General features: G+C 39.9%; 1 long non-coding RNA gene across 1 annotated transcript; it reads right to left on the bottom strand.

The window, feature by feature from the left end:
* Positions 1-3,151: 3,151 nt before the first annotated feature.
* Positions 3,152-3,867, bottom strand: LOC116681113 (uncharacterized). Its single transcript, XR_004329964.1, has 3 exons — positions 3,824-3,867; positions 3,564-3,753; positions 3,152-3,310 (listed from the first exon to the last, which is right to left on the bottom strand). It is a non-coding gene; the product is annotated as an uncharacterized LOC116681113 (long non-coding RNA).
* Between the last annotated feature and the right edge of the window lie 7,690 nt (positions 3,868-11,557).

The raw sequence follows: 11,557 nt of genomic DNA, 5'->3' as shown, positions 1-11,557 counted from the left end.
GCAGACACTTTAGGGGTAATAAAATCACCAACCCTACACCCAAGATCATCTGTTTCCACCTTTTGTATGCACAAACAGGCCATTTACGCAAGTGAAGAAGTTCTTGTATCTCAAAGGCATATGAGGTTGCATACCGATGGAGAGAAGGAGGAGGAGAGAGGTACCTAGTGCATCATGGGAAGTCCCCCGGTAGTCTAGGCCTATAGCAGCACAACTAAGGGATGGTTCAGGACTCACCCAAGCCAGCCCTACCTATAGGATTTATCAAAGAGGAAAGTCTTAATCCTACATGTGGAGATGGTGTCTGCCTCCTGAACCCAAACTGGAACCTGGTTCCACAGGAGAGGAACGCTCTGGCTCCCATTCTACTTTTGGAAAACCTGTTCTTGACTTGCCTTTTCCCACATCCTCTGAATGCTTAGCTAACTAAATGACTTAAGTTGGCCAATAATTGTTGCTTTTTCATCTGTGTTGTGATTGTTGTGTGCCTTCAATATCATATCATATCAATATTATGTGGATATAATGAAAGAAACTGTCAAGCAAACACTTGCAACACTTTTAAAGGTTCCATGGTGTAATGGTTAGCACTCTGGGCTCTGAATCCAGCGATCTGAGTGCAAAACTGAACACCCAAATGTTGGAGAAGTGATGCTTATGGGGCATCTCCGCTCCAAAACATTGTGGTTCAAGACGTGTAAGAGATTCACTGCGAAGGATGGACCCAATCGGTGTCCTAGCCAGGATAGAACCGCTGTAGCTCGCCGAGTGTATTCTGTCCCACATCCAAATTTCATATGGCATATAGATGGAAATCATAAGTTGATTAGGTGGAAATTGGTTGTTCATGGTGCCATAGACGGCAACAGTAGGATGTTGATGTTTCTTCAATGCTCCAACAATAATCTTGGTGAAACTGTAAGAGACCTTTTTACTGCAGCTGTTGGACAGTATGGCAGACCACTGCACATCAGGACTGATCACGGAGGAGAGAACGTTCAGATTTGGGAGGACATGCATTCGAGCAGGGGGGAAGGCTCTGTCTTAACAGGAAGTTCTGTACACAACCAGAGGATTGAGCGTTTTAAACCGAGACTTGAACAAAAACTGCAGCCAAGTCTATGCACCCATTTTCTATGAACTGGAATCCCTGGGTATCCTAGACATAGACAATGCAACAGACTTATTTTGTCTCCATTATGTCTTTCTACCCAGAATCAACCACACTTTGGAGAAATTCAAAGCTGGATTTAACAATCACTCAGTGTCATCGCCAACCCTACGCCCAAAATCATCTGTATCCACTTTGTTTGCACAAATCGGCGATTAACGCAAAACAGTCTCAATCTCTATAGCTCTGCTTCCATGTCTTTGTGTAGCAAGGCCAAAACTACAGTTGTAAGTTGTCTGCTCAGTAAGTGCAATATGAGTACAGGTAACTGATGTGCCTAGCATTCAATCTATTTACTTCAACAAAGCTAACTGGCCACCTAATTAGTCTGCCTTTTTTTAAAATGTTACCTCGCTCCTGAATTTCAGATAAACCATGGCAATTCAGATTTGGAAATATTACCTTTTTTGCAACCACGTGGCCTAATGGACAAGGCGTCTGTCTTCGGATCAGAAGATTGAGGGTTCAAGTCACTTCGTGGTTAGAAGCTCCTGTCTACCTCCAGAAACAGTATGGGAGCATCTTGGTTTGGACTCTATAGCTATGCTTTCCACGTCTTTTTTGCAAGGCCGAAAACATATGCAGTCCCTACAAACCTTCCCAACCATTAGCCCATCCAGAACTCGCCCAATTTTGCTTGATTTCGCCTGGTTTGTTTGTTTCCGGAATTTTTTCTTTTTCAACACTTATAAGCAGGCGGTTATCTCAGATGGTTTGAGTGTGGTGCTAATAATGCTAAGCACCGGCAACACTTTAGGGGTAATAAAATCACAAACCCTACACCAAGATCATCTGTTTCCACCTTTTGTATGCACAAACAGGCCATTTACGCAAGTGAAGAAGTTCTTGAAGGAAATAGAACACCTGTTCAGCTTTTTACTCTGGACAATGATTTGCCTCATCTTCACAACCCAGAACTCTCAACAGCAGGGGTAGTTTTTCGTTCCTCACCTAACTCTCAAAGAGGATTTTCCCCATTGAATGACAGGGATTTGCAAGAACTGAATGAGACCAACCCCTCTCAAAATGACAACAACAATGGCAAAACATTGTTTCAGAGAACACAACAGTTTATTTTTGATAAACTTGTAAATGTGTGATCTTAGCATTACATGGACAATTGAGTAACATTATCCTTATTGTAGTTTCACAAACCACATGGAAACCAGAGCCAATAGCTCTATTATCCTTTTATACCAGTATGTATAGCCAAACCGTTGTCCTTAAACTACATTAAACTCAAAAGGGCTACAGTTGTACACTATTGTTTAAGTACAGCTAGTGAAATTTTTTATTTTTCATTAGGCTATACTGATTGCATATGGCTGGCTGTTACAGAAATCAGGAAGTGATGTGTTCACATAATGTGTAAATCAAAATGTTGCATATTTATTGCAAAAGAGCTCTTAACAGAAGATTTGACACAATTTTAAAAATGGCAAATAACGGTGTGTTTTTCAATGTTTTTTTTCAGCCTACTTATGTACTGCAAATGAATCACTGCTTTATAATATGGACAAACTATGTCCTCTATGAAACACACTTAGACATGGACACAATCAACCACCGGGCTGTAGTGTATAGTTTTAGGGTTGTTGCCATGAAGGGGCAGAGGGTACACAGAACACCACAGCAGCCTGGTTTGACAAACATGGGGAGCCCTACACTAAACAGTGGTGTATTTCACTGCAGGGGTCTTTTACAAATGAACTGATTTAAGCAAATTAGTAGATTTACAGTAAAAATCAAAATTAGGACATTCCACTTATGCTCCAGTTGTGCTTGCAAAAAATAAGCCTTGTACTTTAAATGGTAGCTGTTAAATGTCTCGTTTAAATGAAGCTGAACATGAAAGATCCATTCATTAGTGACTAGGACTGTAGTTAAATTCATCATCATCAGCCGTTGTTTTTGCATTCACAGAAAGGTGAAGCTCATTAGCACGAGTGTGCGCAATGGGAAGATGTTTGTTTTCATCATGAATACATATTAACTTAGGAGTTGGATGAAAACCAATGGCTGGGACTTTGCTGCTCCCTGTAGCAAATGCCAGGATGTGACCAGGGCTCAAAGTCTTCAGGAATGCCTCCTCATCGTTTGTTAGAGTCCTGTCCCCATATGTGTCTCTCAGCTCTTTACCTAAAAGGAAACCACTGTTGACTTGGAGACTGGAAAATACTCAACAAATAATGACTAAGTGAGTGACTAATGGATTACTGTATAGGTATTTTGGTGAAAAAGCAATTTTATTATGACAAGCAACGGATAACTGTATTCTTGTTTGTGGTACATAACCCTTAGGCACAGCTTTACGAGTAAAGAATAAAATTAATCTGTAAATTTCCTGGATTGTCTTATTGAATAATATACTGAATAACAAATGCATACTTACTTTCAACACATTGTAGAAACTCCCTAAATTTGACCATCATCAACTCCTCTTTAGCTCTTCTGTTGCTCCCCAGTGCAGAGTAGCTTGGTTTGAGAATACCAGCTACAAAATCAGCTTCTTGACCTTTGTCCTCTCCTGGTATGTCAAGCAGCACACGCAAGCTGGGGTTCTCTCTCAAGAGTGATAAAACCTGCAGGGAAATTCAACTCCATAAATGAAAGATAACTAAAGATGATACAGAACTGTGAGGTAAATCTTACTCCATAGTGGGACAAGCCATCAATTAGTTGATCAAGACAGCTCTCTGCCGTTGCACAACAGTATGATAGAACTGCACTTTTCACAAACACATCTCTGTTGGCCATGGTGACTACGAGTGGAAGACCCTCAACTTGGTATCGCCATGAGTCACAGCAGCTGACTGCTTTCTCCAAATCATCCTGCAAGGTTGCATGTTGAACCTAAATATTACAGATCAAATGTTATTTTCTCAATTACTGCATTTAATCAACATTTACAGAAGTACTATGTACACTGTGCATTTCACTTAATATTTACTTACCTATGACAAGAAAAGTTGGAATTTTTAGTTGTTTATTTGGTAATATGAACCAAAATTATTTTGATAATGCATTCCACCAAATAAAAGTACTGTACTGCTGTGGAATAGTCAAAAGCAAAGGCTTACTACAATAGTCTTCAGATCCGAACATTGCGCATTACCTTATTGAGGTTCTCCCTTAAATCAGGGTCACCTAAATCAGGGGTTCTCAACCTTTTGCAAGCTGGGCCCCCCCAAAGCTGGTTCATTGCAGTTGGGGCCCTAGTGCCCTACGCCCCACACACCACGAACGATAGATAGATAGATAGATAGATAGGCAGGCTATTATTTTTAGGCCCACATTATTATATTAATATTATTATCATCATCAGTAGCGGTAGGTATGCCTATTATCATTACTAGGCTATTTTTATAATTGGCAGTAGTACCAGACTTCTAATGTGAGCTTGCAGATATTATTATTATTAGTAGTATTATTAGTATTATTATGAGTAGTATTAGGCTTATCATTACTAGGCTATTGCTATATATTTATATGAGGTTACATGCTTTATTGTTGTTATTATTGTTATTGTTATTATTATTATTGTTATTATTATTATTATTATCATCATCATCATCAGTAGGCCTATTATCATTACTAGGCTTTTGCTATAATTGGGAATTGGCACCAGACCTCTGATATTAATTTATGCTTTATTATTATTATCACTAGGTCTAATAGTAGGCATCATCTGCATTTTTTTAAGAAGCTTGCAGGTTGGTGATATTAATGTGAGACCTGAGTCTGCTTTGCCTTGCAAAGATCCTCAATTCTTGGCTCAATGTTGATAAACATAGCCTCAAATCATCCTCGATTTGTGCACGATTACGGTATTTAGTTTTGAGTGCAGTCATTTTTGAGAATCCCGCCTCACACAAACATGTTGACGCGAAGGAAATATGAAGGTAAATTTAGTGCAAAGGTGAGAGCACGTAGATGCGATGTGAGCACTTGTAAAATATGACTTGAGAGCTTGTGAAAAAAATCTGTACCCGTGTTTTTTTTCACTTGAGTCACTTTTCCAGTACACCACAACTCAGTGATTACAACCTCTGGAATCTGTCGCTGCATTGCTCTCTCCATCACACAGCGGTGAGTCTGCGCTCTCCAGTTTTGCAACACTTCTTGCGATACATTTGGTGCAAAACTAATTTGTACTTGTGGACTTGGTCTGTGGAGCTCTGAGCCAACAGGACGTTAGCTAGGTAGCTTTGGCTAACTTGCATCCAGCCCGCTTTTTTAAATACTGTAAATACCTTTTAATCATCTCAACACTTAAAACAGTCCAACTGAAACACTGGCGCTGAGCTCCAGGTGCTGCAGACGCAGACGGTCCGCCGTCAGTGGGGCTCGGCCAGCGGGGAAACATCGCTAGAAAGCTCCGCTGCCGACCTCGACGTGATCTGATCTCCAGCGGGACACGGAGAACTCCAGAACTTTTTGCTTTTTAATCTGCGTTGTGATTGTTGTGTGCCTTTAATATCACCATGTGGATATTATGAAAGAAACTTCCTAGCAAACCCTTGCAACACTCCAAAAGGTTCCATAGTGTAATGGTTAGCACTCTGGACTCTGAAGCCAGTGATCTGAGTTAAAATCTCGGGGAAACCTGTTTTTAAGCCACAGCAAAGGGTAAAAAGATCAACTTTCCCCATCTAGTTTAAAGTAAGCTTACAGGTTAATGTCCTTGGCCATTTAGACTGCAAACAGTATGTTGGTGTGGGCATGTTGAGAAGTCACCTGGTCGTAAATGTAATTGGAAGGAGCTCCACTTTTGACAGTATTGACTGGAAGTGGTAGGCTTTGAGTTACATGGGGGATACACACTTTGCATTCAGTCTCGTAATCACCATAAAAATTAAGTATCACTGAAATTTGAACTTGTGTTGCTGCAGTCAGAGTATACAGTGTTCATCCTGAATGGGCCGGTATAGTGCATCAGAACTGCTTGTTGATGGTCTATTAGCTTTGGAACCCCCTTTCCCCACAGCTTTCAATTGTCAGGTATGGGTGAGGATGGGCACTGTGTTCAACACTTTCTGTGTAAAAAACAACTAAAGAAGTCTCTTGGATAAGAGACCAAACTTCTGCGGAGGACCTTTTACCAAGTCCAATGTCCCTTGGCCTAGTTGTGCACTTTTGGGGTAATAGCATGGATCAAGAACCAAAACGGACACATCTGGACTCATTGTGGGAATTGTACACGTTTAGACCATGAAGACAGTTATCAGTCTATTTCCCATCTGGCAAGGACATTTCTGGATTCAGGTGGACATTGTTGACAGAAACATTGGTGGATCTTGATTCCTACCATAGGATTTGGCCTATAATGCACATTGCCTTCATTTCCGCGCAATGTATTGCCATTGTCAAGCACGTTGCCACCCTGGTGACTTTCTTCCATGTCTCCATGAACGCCCATATATTGGACTGACAGTTGAGAAACCTTCCCTTGTTAACTATGACATGGATGACTGAGAACCTACAATAGAGTGACATGTTTAATTTAGTATACTATAATTTTTTAAACAGGTCCTACTGAATATCTGTTGGATCAGTCAGTATTGGCCGAGCGGTCCAAGGCGCTGCGTTCAGGTTTCAGACTCCACTGGAGGCGTGGGTTCAAATCCCACTTCTGACAACTAGTGTTTTCATCTGGAACTAATTTCTGACACATGATATCGTGATTAAAGAATTTTTCAGTTCTTTGTATGTAAGAGGACATGAATGTGCCCAAGAAACGCAATTGCAAGTGCAGCGTTTTGTGAGCATCTTTATTGTAAACAGATGTAAAGTTACCATGTGTTTGTACACAGTAGACATATCTACTGCTGTATTCACTGTCTGTGGCAAGTCCTTTAAAACCTGTTCTTGACTTGCTTTTTCCCACATCCTCTGAATGCTTAGCTAACTAAATGACTTAAGCTGGCCTGTAATTGTTGCTTTTTCATCTTTGTTGTGATTGTTGTGTGCCTTCAATAGCACACATGTGGATAATATGAAAGAAACTGTCTAGCAAACCCATGCAACACTCCAAAAGGTTCCATGGTGTAATGGTTAGCACTCTAGACTCTGAGTTCAAAATCTCAGTGGAACCAGTTTTTAAGTTGTACGTCTGCATTAGCTTAAGTGTAATGTCTTGTTTGTGTTGTAGTATGTAACCATTTTCCTGTCTTTTATGTATTATGAAACATATTTCCCTGGAAGAAGAGTTACTGTAGCTCAATGGGATTGTTCCTGGTTAAATAAATTAAATAAAAATAAAATTCATCTGTAATATATCCAAACATTCCTCTCTTCATTACCAACATACTGGAAGTCGGCCATGTTTAATTGGATGCTCTCCAGTTATTGTTGTTTGGTAGATTAACATTATATTTTCCTACTTTGGGGACTTTTCATTTCATATTCTTTGTCTGACATTTTCTATTCCCTGGTTGTATTTTCTGTGACTGCATGTGTTTTAAATCTGTTGGAGTTTCTTCAGACTAAAGCAAAGACACTGATGATGTCATCCAAAGGAATCATAAAGGACAGCAACCTGTTTCCAGAGGACACTAAAGAATGATGGAGCAACAGGAAACAGAGCAGCTCAATAGCAAACAGCTGATTTATTCATCTGACTCGTAGAATAACGCCAATGATTAACTTGTTTTAAATATCTGGGAATGTGGAACAGCTCCATGCTGACTACCTGAAATAAAACAAGGCCACATGCTGATTATTGGGGACTTGATTTGATGGATTTATTCTTCCTGTTGTGTCTCTGTTTAAACTCCTAATTTAAAGGTAAGTCAGCATCCACTAAAGGTTGTGTTGTTGCTGCTGACAGACTCAGATCATTATTCTAAGTGTGTGACAACATTATGGGATGGATCCCTACAGAGATAGACCTTTTAGTTAAAGAGGAACATCTTTTTAGTTTAGATCCTTTAGTTTCCAAACACCAGAGTGTGATTGTAGGAACAGTGGAAAGATGAACCAAGACGGCTTTTTATATATATATTTCTTTTTCTATTGACTATAGTGTGTTTGTTATTAACAGAAATCAACCTATCAACATTTCTATTTGTCATAAAGTTCCGACGTTAAGTTTAAGCTTCTTCATTCACGTTCAAGAGAAAGCCTGTTTCCAGCAAGACTATGACTTGATTCATGAAATCCTATTAATATGTGGTCAGTCCCATATGGTCTAGCGGTTAGGCTTCCTGGTTTTCATCCAGGTGCCCTGGGTTCAGCTCCCGGTATGGGAATTAGTATTTAGCCGGTGAAGGTCTGCAGAAAGATCTGTACAATACAGAGACATTGGCCTGTATTAAATCAGAGCTGTAGTTAGGTAATCTAAGTCATATGTGTTTTCCCTTGCAAACGTTTTGTTCCAATAACATTAACAAGCATACCGTTAGTTACGTTCCTTGTGTTTGTCACGATTTGGGGAAGTGATACTTGCAGGTAGTGTGGCCGAGTGGTCTAAGGCGCTGGATTAAGGCTCCAGTCTCTCTGGAGGCGTGGGTTCAAATCCACCACTGTGCCAACTGCTGAAATATTACATACATTGGTACACTCCTTGCTGAGGATTGGCTAAACTTGACTTTCCAGCACCTTGGAGTAGAGTTTACCAAGGAGCCTGAGCATAGTGATACTCCTGTAATGGGCAGATGCATTCTTCTTGAAGAGGGGAGCAACCACCCTGGTCTGCCACTCCTTAGGCACTGCCACAGACCTCCGCGCAATGTTAAAGAGGTATGTCAACCAAGACAGCCTCTCCTTACAATATTTCTCAACGAATTTAATCAATCCCTGGGGCTTTGCCACTGTGGAGTTCTTTAACAGTAAAACCAAGGATATTTTTACTACTGTAAAACTAAGTTACAGTAAGGGTATTATACTGTAAAAAAACATGTACAGTTATGATACTGTAATCAGGAAGTTACAGCACGTTGCCAGTAAGTTAACGCAAATTCACAAAAAAAAGTCTAACAGTGTTCAGACAAACATGATTGACTTTCTTTCTTGTAAAAAACACAACTTCCTGGACTTTCTTTACAATATAGTCTGTCCATGTCCCTTGCTTCCAAATTCCCATTTTTCAATGGCTGAATCTCAACTAGCACTGACTCTGCAGAGAGAGACAATCAGAGCTGATCAGCAACAGCTGTGCTACCTGCATGATGGTTTTAACCTGGCATGTAGCACAGGACCCAGTTTCTCTTGGTGACAGGAGTGATGGCAGCTGTTTGGGTCTTTGTTGTTTGTGCGCTGACTGTTTGTATTAACAAAGGTTGTTACATTTGTCTGTTTGAAGCTTGTATTCAAATATGTAGTGGAGTATAGCGAATGTGAAGAGTGGTGTAATTACTCATTACTGAAATGAAATTTAGCAAGTTCATGATATGTGGCGTCAAACAGCAGAAACATTTGATTAACAGCAGTTGCATTGTCCTTAGGCTTGAGTTTGCCAGTTGGTGGCACAAATGAAAGACATGATGATGAGCTGCAGAGGAGAATGATTAGAGGTAAGAACGTTAGTGACAGAATCTTTCAAGAGCTACTTACGGATACTAACTGAAGTTATTTTGAACTACAGCTATGCTGCTCTCCTTGTGTGTGTACGTGTACACAATTCAGCAGTAAGCCCAACTCCATTCAAATGAATACGGGAGTCAGGATATAGTGTCCAAGCTCCTGGTGATTTATTTGGCGTCACCGTCATATACAGTATGAATAGGAGTGAAACTGTAGAACATAAACAAAATATACAATAAGCAAGATGCACAAAGTTTAAACTGTAATATAAACTCTACGTAGCTGCTAACAGTACATCAGTTGTATAGTATTAAGTATACGGTCAACTCCGGCTGTGTCTCAAATCGCGCACTTCCCTTAGTGCACTTCAGAAGTACACTTCGTGCACTACGTACTATCTTGCATAGTGCGTAAATTTGACAGATGAGTGTTGTCTCAAATCGCGCACTTCCATGTGCACTTACCGGAAATGACGATCACATTTCATCCCTTCTTCTTCTGTACAATTGGGAATTTCACCTCGGGAGAGCGTTCCAGTCTGCTATTGTGTTTCGCGAAAATTATTCCTGCTTTGTTTTTGATATTTTAACAAAAAAAAAGTGATATATTTGCTCCGTGTCACGCCAGGATGACGATTGCAACACCGCCGTCATGTCACCCCCCATTAGCTGAAAACAGTACACACAACTGTATCGTAATATTCGTTCTTGTTACTGCACTCTTAATTCATTAATATACCTATTCTTTGCAGTCCACTCTTTTATGTATATGCTTATGTTTCTGCTCTAAAAAATAAGTAAAATAAATATTCATTCATTACGTTACTGTTCATTTAATGCTCAACGGTTTCATGAGGACATTGTGGCCCAGAGATAAGACTGTTGTTATGAAGCATTAACCATACAACTTACCTAATAGACAAACCATCATTACATCTTTTATATAGTTGTATTTTTGTTCTAAATGGTCTTCATACAGTGACAATACAATAGAGAAAGCAGAGGTAACAGAATTGACATTTAAATAGACCCATTCCTTTATATTCATTATATGTTTGCTACAGTCATGCAACGTGTAATACAAAAGATAACAAAGTTATACTTTTAATATAATTTTATTTAAAAGTGCTTGTAGTTCTGCAGGCTCGCCCCAGGCCGTAGCTAGTCTGATGGGGACAGGACATGAGGGGGGGACTTCAGACTCTCCAGGGGATCCTTCTACGGTCTGATGGCCATCGTTGCCCCTAAATGACAGCCCTCTATTCCTCGTTTGTCCCTGAAGAGACGGGTTATACAGGATAATCATCAGGTGGAGGCAGTATAAACAGTATATACATCAGGTGGAGGCAGTATAAACAGTATATACACATCAGGTGGAGGCAGTATAAACAGTATATACATCAGGTGGAGGCAGTATAAACAGTATATACACATCAGGTGGAGGCAGTATATACAGGATCTACATCAGGTGGAGGCAGTAACAGCAGATACGTTTTTAACATTAGCGTTACGCTACTGTTAAAGTTCCGGCAGACAATCAGCTGATCGCTATTTTGCTGAGCTAACGCTCACATCAGATTATGAACACCTTGTTAAGATCATACATCTAACACTAAAATCGTCTACAATGGGACGAAAGTTTAACACAAACACAGTATACTACAACACATGTAACGTTAGCTTATAACTTTATTTGCTAATATGGTTAAACTGCCGCTGTTAGTTAGCTAAGGTTGGCTTGCTAGCACGTCAAATTACGAGACTAATAAACGTTAATTCATGGTATAAAAATATTATCGACTGTAAATTTGTACCCAAATATACATTTACAAGGGCTTAATGTATAGCAAAAGACTCACGTTCA

This window comes from Etheostoma spectabile, unplaced genomic scaffold (genome assembly GCF_008692095.1).
Source record: "Etheostoma spectabile isolate EspeVRDwgs_2016 unplaced genomic scaffold, UIUC_Espe_1.0 scaffold00018566, whole genome shotgun sequence".
Classification (NCBI taxonomy): Eukaryota; Metazoa; Chordata; class Actinopteri; order Perciformes; family Percidae; genus Etheostoma; species Etheostoma spectabile.
Note: the sequence above shows the minus strand (reverse complement) of the source record. Positions and strands in the feature narration are given on the sequence as shown.